We start from the raw sequence: 16,523 nt of genomic DNA, 5'->3' as shown, positions 1-16,523 counted from the left end.
AAAAAGACCGCTAGCATGGTTTAATCCAAAATGCCTCCTAAACTGGAGCCATATCCTAAGTGAAGCTTTAACCACTGGGTTTGTTATTTGTATGTTACGATTATGTGGTAGTGGAGAGGTGAGTATCGGTAAAGGATTGGATAAGAGTTCCATGTGAACCCAATCTGTACCCTGTTGATTCTCATATGTAAATGCCCAATGTAAAAGTTTTACAATGTTCGCAGCCCAGTAGTAACAAATAAAGTTAGGCAAACCTAATCCCCCTGTCTCCTTAGGGACCTCCAAGTATATTTTCTTCATCCTGGGGTTTGAATTGTTCCAGATGAATGATGAAATTAATCTATCTAATTGTTGAAAAGTTGTCTTAGGTATGAATATGGGAATCATTTGAAAAAGATAGAGAAATGTGGGTAAGACTGTCATTTTAACAATATTAATGCGGCCCGCTAATGAAATTGGTAGCGTTGACCACTTTTTAAAATCTTGTTTTGTTCGTTCTATTAGTGTTTTAAAGTTATGGTTATATAACCTCCCCATTGTATGAGTGACTTTGATTCCTAAATATGTAAATACATTATGTTCAAGTTTGAATGGAAAGCTAGAGTAGTCTCTATCAGTGTGGTTAATCGGAAAAAGCAAGCTCTTTGAATAATTTATCTTATAACCTGACAGGCGACCAAAGTTATCCAGGGTAAGTAATAGTCTTGGTATAGATTCTATTGGGTTGGATATATATAACAACAGGTCATCTGCATAAAGTGATACCTTATGCAATTTACCACCTCTTGAGATACCTTTAATGCCATCCTCTGCCCTAAGAGCTATAGCGAGTGGCTCAATTGCCAAATCGAACAAGTAAGGAGAGAGGCTGCAGCCCTGTCTGCAGCCCCTATGGAGTGAAAAATAATCAGAAATAATATTATTCGTCCGCACTGCGGCTGTCGGTGAGCAATACAATATTTTAACCCATGCTAGGAATGTGAAACCAAAGCCAAACCTTTCTAGAACAGCAAATAGATATTGCCATTCGATGCGGTCAAATGCCTTCTCAGCATCTAAAGAAATCACTACTTCTGTCTGTTCTACGGAATGTGGTGTGTATAGTACATTAAATAGGCGGCGCATGTTATAGAATGACTGCCTGCCTGGTATAAAACCAGTTTGATCAGGGTTAACAACCGTTGGGACAACAGTTTCAATACGGGTGGCCAAGATTTTTGTAAGGATTTTGTAGTCGCAATTCAACAAGCTTACACGACGGTAGGAGCCACACATTAGGGGATCTTTTTCTTTTTTAAGTAACACTGATATGATTGCCTGCATCATAGTTTGGGGCAATTTCTGTTGGTTAAAAATTTCCTGATACATCAGGTTAAGTATTGGTGCTAGGTTGGTAGCAAATTCTTTATACATTTCAATTGTGAAACCATCCGGACCTGGTGCTTTGTTGCTCTGCATGGATTTAATTGCTTGTATCACTTCCTCTGTTGATATCTCTCTGTCTATCTGTGCTCTGTCTTCAAGGGCAATTTTTGGTGTGGTCAGACCGTCTAAAAAAGTTGAAATATGCAACAAGTCGCTGGGCAGTTTTGAACTATAAAGGGTCATATAAAATTGTTTAAACTGGTTATTGATGGTGTCAGGGTCGGCAGTCTTTACCCCAGCTGCTGTGCAAATTTCAGAAATAGTGTTAGCGGCTATGGACTGTCTAACCTGATGGGCTAACAGTTTTCCAGCTTTCTCTCCATGCTCATAAAATGTCTGTTTTGATTTAAAGAATAATTGTTCTGTTTGTTTAATGGAGAGATTGTCGAATTCTGTTGTTAATAATAATTTGTTCTTATAAAGTTCAGGTGTTGGGGAATCGGCATATGAACGGTCCACTTCCGCTATACTATGGGACAGTTCTGTTAGACGTTGTTTATGTTTCTTTGTCTCATGTGCTGTGTATGAGATTATTTGGCCTCTAAGGTAGGCTTTGAGAGCCTCCCAAACAATAGTTAGTGGCATATCCGGAGTATGGTTGAATTCCATAAAGATATCTATCTGCTGGGAGAGAAAAATTTTAAAGGAGTCCCTGGACAGTAATAGAGGATCAAATCGCCAGGTGTGTTGGGGTTTAGGGCAGTCTATGAAACCTATATCTAGATGTACAGGACTATGATCCGAAATAACAATACTATTATATTGGCTCCCCCTAACCATAGGGAGGACCCTACTATCCAGGAGAAAAAAATCAATCCTTGAGTAAGAATGGTGCACTGGGGAAAAAAAGGAGTATTGTTTAGTGGTTGGGTTGTTTCTTCTCCAGGGATCAAAAAGAGAGTAGGATTCCATAAATGAATGGATAACAGCACCTGCCTTCGAAACTTTACTATTAGGTCTTGGGTTTGATCTGTCCAAATATGGATGTAATACACAATTAAAATCTCCCCCCAATATTAATCGGTAATTATTTAAGTCTGGGAGGGCTGCTATGAAACTAGAGAAAAAAAGTGGGTCATCCCAGTTTGGTCCATATACATTTGCCAGTGCCACAAGTGTACCATACAGGTTACCCGTCACTATCACATACCTTCCCCTGGGGTCAGAAATAGTCAGTAGTGGAACGAATGGGATACCCTTCCTGATCAAGATGGCCGTGCCCCGCGTTCTGTTCTCATTCCTGGAACAGAAAATTTGTCCTATCCAAGCTTTTTTTAGTTTTGTGTGTTCACTTGACCGAAGGTGGGTTTCCTGTAAGAACATGACATCAGCTCTCAAAGATTTTAAATGTACAAAAACCCTACTACGCTTTACTGGATTGTGAATTCCCTTTATATTCCAGCTCCAAAAACGAAGATAACCTGTATTCTGAGTGTCAAACATTTTTTATAAAAATGAAAAGAGAAAAGAAAAGAAAAAGTCCCTGCCTACTAGCTACAAAACAAAAACAGAGCCTTGAGAACCCATGCTGATCTACTAATTCCCTAGAGATCGCATCCCCCATTTGTAGTATAACCTGGCAAATAACCATATAGAAACCCTCTAACAAGCCCCAACCAGGGCGAACAGTGGTGTTGTTAAGATTATATTAAATCCAAAAAGTATTTATATAACTAAGAACTATATATCAACACCCATATTAAAAAAACATTTTAAAAATTAAAATTAAAAAAAAAAAGAAAAGGAAGAAAAATATATCTACACCCATATAACAGTAGTTATAATACAGTTCCTTTGTAGGTAAGTGACACTGACCTGGGTGTCGCCCTAGCAGTCATCACCAAAGCACTGTTACGGGTCTCATAATAATTAGCATCCATACACACATATACATGCACACACACGATAATAATAAAACAGAAAAATAGGTTTTTTAAATGGGCAGCAGGTATGAGACATTCTTATTAAATGAAAAATGTAACATTATCTGTGAGTCTCAAATTACAAATGTTAAAGTAAATAGATAAAGTTAAACCATAACGTTACCCTGTTGTCTTGGTGTCTTAGCTAGTTACTTCCGCTAGCTGTTGGCACTTAGCAGCTAATATCAATTAGCCGCCAATACCAGTTAGCCACAAATATATTGGAGTTTATCAACATCTTACTGTACATTGTCCTGAGGCTTTAGAGTCTCCCTGATATAACCCATCGCCTTAGATGGGTCTTCGAACCGCTTTTATTGGCCGGACGATGAAGTGATACGAAGCACCGCCGGGAACAGGATCCCGAACTTGACGCCCTGGCAGCCCCGGAGGAGCCGCTTAGCTTCGGAGAAGGCCGTTCTCTTCTTCGCCACTGCCGCGGTGTAATCCGGGAAGACGGTCACTCTCTTGCCGTGCAGGCTCAACGGAGCTGAACGGGCAGCTTTGCGGAAAACCTCCTCCCTCTCTGAGAAATAGGGAAACTTCACCACGATGATCCTGGGGGGTTCTCCTTTGTTGGTGGAGTGCCGCAGGCCGCGGTGAGCCCAGTCTAGGGTCGGGGTGAAGCTGAGGCCTAGTAACTCCTGCAGTAGTTTAGCGATGCTAATAGTAGGCTGCTGGCCTCCGCTGGTCTCGAATCCCTCCTTTATCCCGACAATGCGTGCATTACACCGGCGTTGTCGTCCCTCCAGACCGTCTACCTTCTGGCGTAGCATAGTGACTTCAGGTGTTAGCTGGCCGATGTCCTCCTCCATTTCGTGGTCTTGTCTGAGTATGTGTTCAGGCCGTCCTCCACGTCTTTCAGACGGGTCTCTTGTTTCGCCATGCCGGCCTTTATAGCGTCTATTTTTGCATTCAGATCCTCTGTGAATGAATCGATCCGTGCCAAGATCTTGCTCTCACTGCTCGCGATGGCAGCCATCACCCCAGATAGGTCTGTAGACTCCCCGCCCGGGGCTTTCACAGAGCCCGAGGCTTTAGCGGCCTGGTCACTGCTGGATTTCTTTTTGCCCATCGCGTCTTCCAGATGATCGATATGCAAGTACGGGGTTGTGAGTCCGGTGTGCTAGAGGTTAAGTATCGTGTGTGTTAAACCTAATTTATCTGTGTTTGATCTGAAAAGTTAAAATATTAATGAAAAGTTCGCCCTGATCAGGAGCTCAATCTAAAGACGTCCTCACATGTTACTGCTCACCAGCGCCCCAAGCCACCTTCTTTTAACGATTTTACCACATCCCGTTTTGTTATATAATGATGTTTGTTTTTCCAAATAAAGTAGAAATTTGTTTGATTAAATGATTTAATTGTGTCAGTAATGGCTAATGAAAAAGCTGGGTACATAATTCTAGATAATGTTTCAATTTGAGTAATGAAAATATGTCCGAAGATTGATAAATCAGTTGGTCACCAATACTTGAGTATAGATTCATTGTTTTTAAGTAACAGTGTCATTATGTGTAGTTCTTCTCTAGCTTTACAACCTGTAGTTAGAAGCGGTGTTGGGCGCAGGTGGTTGTTCTGCTTCGGTATGCGCCATTTACACGACTTGATCAAGTTCTGGTCCGTGCTTGGGTTGAGACATGTGGCGAGATGCTGTCGTTACTGAGCACGATGGATGATACTGTGGTCGCTATGCGCGCGCTAAGAAGGGTGCTAAACTGCACGGGGCTGTACAGGAGGAAGGAGGAGTCTGGCACGCTTCTGAGGGTTAATTTAACTCGGAGAGTGTAGAAATGGACCCGAAAGGATCTATTTGTACACTCTCCGAGTTAAATTAATAGTCAGGATTTTACTGTGTAGCATGATTTGTCACTGATTAGGTGGAGGGGCACGGATGTGTTCATGGATAGAAGCTACGCCATATCAGCTGCGTTCAAGGGTTACGCCCCTGTAAGGGGGAATAGAAAGAAACCAAACACGGATACGATGTTGCTGTAGTGAAGTCCGATGTTGTAATGCATTTTCCCAAATTTTCATATTTACATGTTCACAAAGCTTGTCAATAAACATTGCATTGTCCTTATAAACAATTTGAAACATAGTATACAGTCGCTTTAAGAAAGTACACAATTCGAAAAATATAGTATTGTCAATTGTCACAATGAAAATACCAATATTGTCTTTATGTTACCTTAAACAACACAGAAAGCACATTGGATATAAATCAGAAAAGTATCTGCATTGGACATTTAACCAGAATAAGCCGAATATCTTGACAGCATCGTAAAGCAGCATTAGAAAGGGAATATCTTTACAGTAGCTTTAAACTGACTTCGAAAAATACTTTGAACTATCACCTTGAACGGATTTAGAAAATTACCTGTTGCACCTTTAAAATAAATAGCATAATATGTGTGCACTAGAAGAACCCCACTACAATGTAGCGGTTCGGTTATCCACCTCTGTAAATCTCCCTCCTCTTCATCCTGCCAGCTAACCGCCTTACCCCTGTCCCTAAATCCCCCCCAGTCCCAGTCCCTCCCCCCAAATGCTTAGATTCATGTGAAATGGCGAGAATGCATATTTTGCATGATGCTAAAACATTTGAGTCCCAGAAAAAAAAAATTACATAGGAGAAAAAATCACAGATGCTCAGAATCATCTGAAATGCAGAGAAAAGTGGTTTTTAGCCATTTGTAGAAAATGAGTATTTTTCATAATTATGCATAATTATTCTAATTATTTTAATTTTCTGCTATTTTTCTGATCCTCTCTGGAACAATACCTACCACCTCCAAAAAAAATAAGGATCATAAGTGCATTTTTGCAAAAATGCATATTTTGCATAACATTGGTCTACAAAAATATAGTTGGTGTTTTTTTTTGTGTATGGACTTTGGAAACTGTTTTTGGCTAATTTTGGGCTGCTGAATCCCAATCTGAGCTCAGATTTGCTCTATCACATCAAGTTTTTGTGCTATCTGTATGCTCTTTATTCAGGATTTTACAAAAGTTGACCATCTAGTCTGGCAATCTTGGTAGGGCTAAAAATGACCCCTATTCATTTCCGAAGTAATTTCATGCTAGCTGAGTGTTTATTTATTTATTGTAGTCATTTTTGCATCTATCGATCTTCTAATGCAACAGTGTTTTTTTAACTTCGAGTGTAAAATTGCTGTTTTCTCCAAAATAATGATTTTTCACAGTTCAAAAACCTGATGTGATAGGCAAAAACTAATGCCAGATTTGGATTCAGCAGCCAAACGTTAGCTAGAATCCGTTGAAAAACCCCATGCAAGAAAAATTGTGTTGACCAGTGATGCCAAAACATTTGTAAGTGCCAGAAAACTGTTATCTAGGTGAAAAAATCAAAGATGCTCCGAATCATCTCAAATGCCGAGAAAAGTGGTTTTTATTCATTTTTAGAAAAACGCATATTTTGCATATTTATGCATAATTATGCATGATTTTAATTATCTGGGATTTTACCTTTACTCTCTGAGACAATACCTACCACCTCCAAAAAGAATTAGGATCATAAGTGCTTTAGTTTTCGGTCTCGCTATCTATACTAACACCACACACACACTAACATCACACACATACACATTCCGAAAATATATGAGTGACTAGAAGAGCCCCGCTACAATGTAGCAGTTCGGTTATTCACCCGTCTAAATCTCCGTCCTCTTCATCCTGCCAGCTAACCGCCTTCCCCCTGCCCCTAAACCCCCACCCCCCACTCCAACCCCCCCCCCAAATGCTCAGAATCATCTGAAATGCCGAGAAAAGTGGTTTATCCCCCTCCAACTCCGTCCCCCGAAATGCTCAGAGTCATCTGAAATGCCAAGAAAAGAGGTTTTTAGCCATTTGTAGAAAATGCATATTTTGCCTAATTTGCATAATTAATATAATTATTTTAATTTTCTGGTCCTCTCTGGAACAATACCTACCACCTCCAAAAAAAAGTAGGATCATAAGTGCATTTTTGCAAAAATGCATATTTTGCATAATGCCAGAACATTTCTAAGTCCCGGAAAATGTTTTTTATATAGGTGAAAAAAATCAAAGATGCTCAGAATTATCTGAAATGCAGAGAAAAGTGGTTTTTAGCCATTTTTAGAAAAATGCATATTTATGCATAATTATGCGTAATTTTAATTGTATGGGATTTTTCCCGTACTCTCTGGGACAATACCTACCATTTCCAAAAAGAATTAGGATCATAAATGCTTCAGTTTTCGGTCCCGCTATCTACACTAACTAACACACACACACTAACACCACACACACACACACACACACACACACATTCCGAAAATATATGAGTGATTGTTCCTATAGTAGATACTATTGTTATGTATTTAACCGTGAGAACAGTTTAATCTCCATTAAAGTTAAACACAAATAAAAGTAATCTTGCATTCACACATTCAACTGATCTATTTGGTAAAGTGCAACACTTTGGCATGACTATTGTAACCACATCATGTAGAATGAATGCAGAGCAAACACGCTTTGTCATGAGACGCTTCCTCACTAAATGGCGACCGTGACGTTTTTACTGTGCTGCTGCCTATGTAACGCAGCGAGCTAGCATGCTACAGCTAGAATGCTACAGCTAGCACGCTACAGCTAGCACGCTACAGCAGAGCAACATCTCCAGATTAGCCAGACTACCTTCACATGCTACAGTTACTGCAGACAGGAATATTTTACTCCCTGCGTGCTCCTTATAGGATAGAAAACATATACACACCATGAAACATATCACAACTATCGTTCCTACCTGTAAGGGGGGATAGAAAGACACAAAACACGGACACCATGTTGCTACAGTCAAGTGGGATGTTGTAATGGCAGACCGCAGGCAACACTTTATTCCCCTACAGGTCTGAACAAGGCATTAGCAATGGACAACAGATCAGCAGATTCCAGGCTGATGACTAAACTTGGCGAAACAAGGAAACACTGGGAAACGTAACTTCAAGTGGATTTTCCCCAAATAAAATATGGAATGTAAATTATAATTAGACTGTGCATTTTAAACACAGCAACTTTAACTTCTCTTTTTATAGTCAGTGCACATCTTGTGGAGGTTTTTTCAACGTGTATTTTTCCCATTTAGTGCATTCAGAATTACAGCATTTTCATAACCATTACACAAGCTGGGTATGTTGTGACTCAAAATATAGTGAGGCATTTGTTAAAGTTTCTAGACCTCCGCATTGTTGAGCATTTGTATAAATGGAGCGATTGATGGCTTTTCAAGACTCACGGTATGTCTTCATGCGTATTCAGCAAACAGCAATCCCAAGACCATCGTTGTTTATTTCATAGCAGAAGTTGAGAAAAGGATGGGGACAGCTGTCAGAATTCGCGCAGATTTGGGGACAGAAAATGTCACAATGGTAGAGATGCAGAAATTCTTATGATGGAGTACGGATCGCCACGTCAGTAATTGTTATATTGCTCGGTCCAGTAATCACTATCAGTGGATGGAAAGCTGGTGGACTTTTTGAGAACGCATCATGCCCAATACTGGATGAATTGTCTCCAGGAAGTGAAAGACAATTACTGTTTCTCTCGAGACTTCTTGGACAAGTAGCTTGTATTGTTTACTTGTGTGGACATGTTTGAGGTGTGTTAGTAGGTCTATGTTCCTATATGTTATTCTGTCCCTATGCGTGTGTGCGCGTGCGTGTGTGATTTTAATAGGTATTTATAGATATTTGTATTTGTGATGTAAACAATTTGGTTGTTGGGCAAAGAAAAAGTTCCTTTCCTCAGCATCCACTCACCCCCTTTGTCCATAAGAGCATATGTCTGCATGTATTATAGTGACTTTAAAAAAAGGAAGTGTTACATTAATGTTTGTTCTCACGGATATTTGAGTTTGTACAGGAAGAGCTGATGCAAGTTCCAAATTTGTGGAATATCCACATTATCTGCAAGAGCAGAAATGCCGTAGCTCCAAGTGCATGTCCAATTCTCATGTGCAGCATTCCTCATATATTTGGAGGACAGATTCACCTGAAGGAGGTCTCCCAGGAAGCAGTGGAGGCTTGTAAACAAGAATGCCAACAGAGAGGACCTTCTCCTTGTGATGAAACTGTATTTAGCTTGTGTTGCCTTATAATGGCAGAAAACTCCTTACTCTCAGCCACCACAACAGATGAAGCCATAGAAATGTATCTATTCCTGAGAGCATACATAGTGAAAGAGTTAGAAATTACTGCAAGAGCTGTGAAGCATTAAGGCAAGGCTACATTATGTCAACTGATGCCTTGGTTAGTTAACATTATTTGAATTTGTGAGGAAAATATCCAAAAATAGTCATAAACATCAATTCTTATTTTTTTTGGGTCTTCATTTTCTGATCTGTGCAGAGAAAAAGGAATGTGTAAATGGAGTTAAAAAAATATTTTGCCAGAAAATAAATTTTGTCATTGCTGATACCAAAGATATTTGTCATGTCTTGTTTGCAATGTGGATTGTTTTTAAATGTTACTGTTGGGATTACATGACAATGTTGAGTGAAACTATTAACTGTCACATGTACTGGATGATTTTTGTGAACTGCTTAAATCTAACAAAAATTAGTAAAATTAACAAAAAGGAATTTTTCTGCAAGACCAGAAATGATAGTAAATATTCAGTTTGAAAGGTGCAAGCAGTTACCCATTGTAATAACATGCAGAGTAGCCATGATAATATCACAAAGTGATGTCTCCCTAAAAACAGAGTTCAAAATACCAATCATAACACACACTCACCCTTGCCACCCACACAGGTCTTGTACTCATTGCTCTCTGTGGAACTCCTCGACAGGTAACAGCTTTAAAAGGAGCAGACCTGTTTTTAATGCACTTGGCAGATAATAAAAACGCTGTGTATTTATATAGTTTGTATAGTGGCTATAGCTCTCAAGCACAGACAGGTGTGTCAATGTACTTGGTAAATAGTCCTCTTAACAGGTAAAACTTTTAAATTTGCAACATCAACCATTTTCTGGTATGGCTTGGTACTGGAAGGATGAACTTATCCCTGACCTAATCTATGCTGAAGTTATAGGAGCTTTCAGTGACCAGTATACTCTCCATGGTGGCCCACAGGTATGTGCTACTGGTTGTTGTGCCAGTGTGTCTACTGGTGTGAACAGGACCTTTCTTATTTGTGTACCTTGCTGAATCCACCTCAACTCCACTCTTCTTGTCTTTTTTTTAGCCCATTTGTGGATTTTTGCATAACTTCTTTCCTCCTTTGGAGCAGAAGTCTCCTCATCTTCTCATAAGTGTGCTCATGAAGTCCATGATTGTGGAATCAATCTGTCAAGATTGTTTAAACTTGTAAGCTACGGGATCCCGGCCTAGTTTAAATAGAATACTGGATTGTGATTCCAGAGATAGGGGCTAAACTGCTTTGGCCTAGTGAGAGAGGGATGTAGCAACAACAACTGCTAAGTCTTACTTTTTAGGCTAAAATCTTAGAAATGGCTGTTAAAGGATAACAGCTATCCATTGGTCTTAGGAGCCACAAACCCAAGTAGGAGCTCATGTAAGCAAGTGACTTCAACGATCTTAAATACAAGTTTCTTGAAATATGTTCTCATATTTGTTGTGGCAATAGTTATCCAGGTAACTGCCAACAATACATTGCAGCTGCTCATTGCTTGAGAGGGAGTTGGGATCATGTCTTTCTTAGTTAATGGCTGATGATATGGCTGAGTGCAAGCCAACATTGCTGCCCTTTAGGTAGTCCATAACTGGATTGGGGATATTGGCATAATCGTAGCTATAGCGTGGATTTTAAGTCACCTGAACTCCTAGGAGCTACATCAAGTCTTTTAACCCTTCCTTGCAGGCTTCTTCTCCAAAGATGCCATTGTCGAGGTCCTGAATACTTCTCACATCAATGCCTGAGTCCTCACAATCCCCTTAATTGTCACCTCAGTCATGTTGGCCTATAGCCTTGGAGTCATATTGATTGGATCTATAGGGTTTCCCTAATTCATAGCCTATAGATCCATCAATCACAATAACCTCCAAGTAGTCAATATTATTAAGCAGCTAGCCTGATGCAGCATTTCAGCAGGTGTGGTTATTACCCTAAATATATATGTGCTCAACACTCCCACTGTGACCATATGTAGCCCTGTAAAGTTAGAATTCTTGGCCTGCTAGTAGCCGTAGAACTTGTTAATAGTTATTAGGCTATTAGGTAGCCATCATCCACCTGCTAATACCTGAGTCTTAGGTAATATTTGGGCAGAAGATAGCAGGTTAGGCCATAGATCAGATATGACAAGAGAAAGTAGGCTCTAAGTCTGCCATGTTACTTCAGATCCCACTTATCTTCAGCACAAGTAATATCCAATGGGACCTCTGTAAAACACACTTAACACTGCTTACACTCAGCGTCACCATGTCAGTCCTTCTGTCAAGCTAACTGCAGCCTGGTTTCCTCCTTGGGCTGTGTTTTATCTGTCAGATTTTAACAGGTGTATTTCTACCCATACAGTACACCTGAGAGACCTTCACAGCATTCTTCTTGGTGGTTGATATCTGTGGAGATGTGAGCCATAGGCGACTTATATGTATCGTCCATGTGAATATCTACCTAGTACATATTGTCCAAGGTCTCTATTATGGGTGATACTTCTACATGAGACCTGAAGCATTGGAGTTGTTGTCGTAGTTGTAGTTATAGCTATCACGTTCATAGGATTTGTTGTTCTTTGAGGTGAAATGTGTTTTTTAGGGGCCACAGTCATTACCAATCTACTCTCAGGTATTGCCTATGGAAGAGGAATGCTAGTTCAATGGATCTGAGATGGATTCTGGGTAGATAATGCTGTTCTCAACCGATTCTTCATCTTTCAGTTCCTGCTCCATTTGATTATTGCTGCTGTCCCTCTCGTTAATCTGTTGTTTCTGCACAAATTGGATATAATAACCTAACAGGGTTGAAGTCAGATAAGCTATTTTTCACTCTTATTTGTCCTACAAGGACCTACTATGATTCCTTGCCCTCCTCAGTGCCTTCATAGCTTTAGCTCTATTCTCCCTGAAGCTGTATGTATTTATGCTTTTATTCCTGCCAATCCAGTAGTCAGTTTTCTTTGAGTGAAGTGTGAGTGATACTTCGTATTAGTTTACACCATCCTATGAAGTATTCCCAACAAAGTAGGTGTTCAGTTCTTCTATTGTTGATCCTTGTGCTGAACGTCGTGCTGATCCTAAATACCACTAAACAATGAGGGCTGATATTGTATCTGCTCAGTTAGATGTTATTCTGAAGTCTTGTGACATATACTCATCTTGAGTTAAGTCGGAGTCATATGCATTTTTGATAATCGGACAGCTAGCTTCAATATGGTAGGTTTAGTACTCTATTGTTCATATTAACCCCAGCTGCGGGTTGACTTGAGAATGTCATGTCATTTTTAGTCGCTTTTCCGGGGTTGGGTTACGGTCGCAGCAAGGTAAGTAGGGAACTGTAGACATCTGTCTGCCTAGCAATGCCCTCCAGCTCATCGTGGGGGATTCTACTCCGTCTTGCTTACAGGTATATATTTATTGCAGGACAACAGCAGTAAAAGCAATGAAATATTATTTGAAATTTCTGTTATGTATTGATGTAAAAGAAGTTTCCAATAATATGTCATTGCTTTACTGCTGTTGTCAGGCTAGTTTGTTCATGTAGTTTCTCTAGCGAGTTCTGTGTGTAAGTGGGCGTGTCCTGGCAGTTGGTCGTGGTCGGTAAATCTGCAAAGGAAGGCGCACAGCAGGTCTTCTAATGAGATGCCTGAAGTATGTCAACTGGCTTCTTTTGATGTGAAGTAGCAGTGGTTGTATTCGAAGTTCTGTGTGGATGTTTGAGGTCCTTAGTCTATATGTAAGGCTGAACCCAGACACGCTATACAGGAACCTAATTTTGGGTCCGTGTATCTGTGATGCTATTGTTTCGGTCAGTCTGTAAAGGTCATGATCATAGGGGAGGACTGGAATGAAGATGCATTGGTATATTGAGAGCTTGTACGTCAGGTCAATGGTCTAGCACATCGTTGACATTATTGCATCCATTCGCCTGACAATATCTTGCTTTCTGCTGGATCTGTCGTGGATAAGGCTGTGGAGATAATTGAGACTTGGATGAGGAGTTCGAAGGAGTGCCCCTGGTATCCCAAATCAAAGTTTCGGAGTCATTGTGCGTCTGATTGTGCGTCTGAGTACACAACCTTTACCAAGTAAGATATATGTGAAGTGGCATTGTCAAAATAAGATCTATGAAATTTTGGGTAAAAATTTCCTCTTCCTCTTCCTCTTCCTCTTCCTCTTCCTCTTCCTCTTCCTCTTCCTCTTCCTCTTCCTCTTCCTCTTCCTCTTCCTCTTCCTCTTCCTCTTCCTCTTCCTCTTCCTCTTCCTCTTCCTCTTCCTCTTCCTCTTCCTCTTCCTCTTCCTCTTCCTCTTCCTCTTCCTCTTCCTCTTCCTCTTCCTCTTCCTCTTCCTCTTCCTCTTCCTCTTCCTCTTCCTCTTCCTCTTCCTCTTCCTCTTCCTCTTCCTCTTCCTCTTCCTCTTCCTCTTCCTCTTCCTCTTCCTCTTCCTCTTCCTCTTCCTCTTCCTCTTCCTCTTCCTCTTCCTCTTCCTCTTCCTCTTCCTCTTCCTCTTCCTCTTCCTCTTCCTCTTCCTCTTCCTCTTCCTCTTCCTCTTCCTCTTCCTCTTCCTCTTCCTCTTCCTCTTCCTCTTCCTCTTCCTCTTCCTCTTCCTCTTCCTCTTCCTCTTCCTCTTCCTCTTCCTCTTCCTCTTCCTCTTCCTCTTCCTCTTCCTCTTCCTCTTCCTCTTCCTCTTCCTCTTCCTCTTCCTCTTCCTCTTCCTCTTCCTCTTCCTCTTCCTCTTCCTCTTCCTCTTCCTCTTCCTCTTCCTCTTCCTCTTCCTCTTCCTCTTCCTCTTCCTCTTCCTCTTCCTCTTCCTCTTCCTCTTCCTCTTCCTCTTCCTCTTCCTCTTCCTCTTCCTCTTCCTCTTCCTCTTCCTCTTCCTCTTCCTCTTCCTCTTCCTCTTCCTCTTCCTCTTCCTCTTCCTCTTCCTCTTCCTCTTCCTCTTCCTCTTCCTCTTCCTCTTCCTCTTCCTCTTCCTCTTCCTCTTCCTCTTCCTCTTCCTCTTCCTCTTCCTCTTCCTCTTCCTCTTCCTCTTCCTCTTCCTCTTCCTCTTCCTCTTCCTCTTCCTCTTCCTCTTCCTCTTCCTCTTCCTCTTCCTCTTCCTCTTCCTCTTCCTCTTCCTCTTCCTCTTCCTCTTCCTCTTCCTCTTCCTCTTCCTCTTCCTCTTCCTCTTCCTCTTCCTCTTCCTCTTCCTCTTCCTCTTCCTCTTCCTCTTCCTCTTCCTCTTCCTCTTCCTCTTCCTCTTCCTCTTCCTCTTCCTCTTCCTCTTCCTCTTCCTCTTCCTCTTCCTCTTCCTCTTCCTCTTCCTCTTCCTCTTCCTCTTCCTCTTCCTCTTCCTCTTCCTCTTCCTCTTCCTCTTCCTCTTCCTCTTCCTCTTCCTCTTCCTCTTATTGCAGGACAACATCAATGAAATATTATTAGAAACTTCTTTTATATACTTATGTAAAAGAAGTTTCAAATCATATTTCATTAATTTTACCACTGTTGTCCTACAATAGGTATATAGCTGAGAGGGAGTAAGACAGCGCGGACCCCACCCGTTTACCTCTTAACGGTTTCACGCCCTGTTGAACTCTCTCTTCAAAGTTCTTTTCAACTTTCCCTTACGGTACTTGTCCACTATCGGTCTCGTGCAAGTATTTAGCCTTAGATGGAATTTACCACCCGCTTTGGGCTGCATTCACAAACAACCCGACTCCGAGAAGAGCGCACCCCGGCCCGGCGAGGGCCCTTACCGGCCTCACACCGTCCGCGGGTCGAGCCTCGATCACAAGGACTTGTGCCCCCGACCGACACCGGGCAAGCGCTCTTCTATACGCCACATGTCCCGCGCCGCCCGCGGGCGGGGATTCGGCGCTGGGCTCTTCCCTCTTCGCTCGCCGCTATTGAGGGAATCCTCGTTAGTTTCTTGTCCTCCGCTTAGTAATATGCTTAAATTCAGCGGGTCGTCTCGTCTGATCTGAGGTCGTAGTCCGATCGTGGATGGCGTGCGTGCGTGCGCGCGCGCGCACAGCTCACGGCAGCTGCCTGTGCTCTTTTGCGCGCACCGACAGCAGCTCTCTCGTCGCTCACGGAAACGTAACGCGGTCCAAGACCGTCGCGTCCACCGGCTGCCGCGCCCGACTCACGCGGGACCCGGAGCATAGAGGGAGAGCTACGCTGAAACCGACACGGTCTTCTCTTGGGGAGGACGAAAGCGCGGAGGCTTGCGACACCCCAGCCGCGGGTGGAAGAGGTTAGTTACCCTTTCCTTCCCGATTGATGGCAAAGCGACGCTCAGACAGGCGTGGCCCCGGGAGGAACCCGGGGCCGCAAGGTGCGTTCGAAGTGTCGATGATCAATGTGTCCTGCAATTCACATCACCTCTCGCAGCTAGCTGCGTTCTTCATCGACGCACGAGCCGAGTGATCCACCGCTAAGAGTTGTCGTACGCTTCACATTCAAGTGTCCACATTGGACGGGGCATGTTGCAAAGAGAAAAAAACAAAAACAAAACTCCGGGCGCTCCGCCGCGCGTGGAGGCATTAAACCCCCCGCCGTCTCCCGGGAGGAGAGAGGCGAGAGTCGGGTACCCGGAGGCGCACGGAGGGGACGTCAGGGCGAAGCGCCCCCCACCGCGCTTTGTTTTATGGTTCCGAGCCCGGTAGCACAGGAGCTGGGGGAACCCCCACCGCGCAGCCGACGGTTCCGGGAGTCGTCGTCGTCACCGCCCCTGTCAGCCCTCAGAAGCAAACGACGACAGACTCCGTTGGTGGCGCCGCCGGAGCAAGGTGGGACCCACACTAGACATTTGGACAACGCGCCGGTTTTTGTTTTTTCTTCAGCTGAAGGGCGAAAGAAAAAAAACCCAACACAACGCACCTCGGGCCCCGCCCGGACAAAGGAGGGGGAGGAGAAGGGACGGTGAGTAAAGGAAAGGAGGAGGGAAAGGGGAGGGGCATCCTCCTCCCCCGCCCCCACGATGCTCTTCAAACCTTACTCTCTGCCCAGCCAGCCTCCCCGGCGCCCGCGACAGAGGA

At 42.6% G+C, this 16,523-nt stretch overlaps 1 non-coding gene and 1 pseudogene across 1 annotated transcript; one reads left to right on the top strand and one right to left on the bottom strand.

Annotated features, from left to right (window-relative positions):
- LOC130132130 (uncharacterized) overlaps positions 1-12,307 on the top strand; it is a 53,458-nt pseudogene extending 41,151 nt beyond the window's left edge.
- A 3,467-nt stretch (positions 12,308-15,774) lies between these two features.
- Positions 15,775-15,928, bottom strand: LOC130132132 (5.8S ribosomal RNA). Its single transcript, XR_008812513.1, has one exon. It is a non-coding gene; the product is annotated as a 5.8S ribosomal RNA (ribosomal RNA).
- Positions 15,929-16,523: the final 595 nt, after the last annotated feature.

This window comes from Lampris incognitus, unplaced genomic scaffold, assembly GCF_029633865.1.
Source record: "Lampris incognitus isolate fLamInc1 unplaced genomic scaffold, fLamInc1.hap2 scaffold_113, whole genome shotgun sequence".
NCBI classification, from domain to species: Eukaryota; Metazoa; Chordata; class Actinopteri; order Lampriformes; family Lampridae; genus Lampris; species Lampris incognitus.
This window is presented reverse-complemented; position numbering and strand designations above follow the sequence as displayed.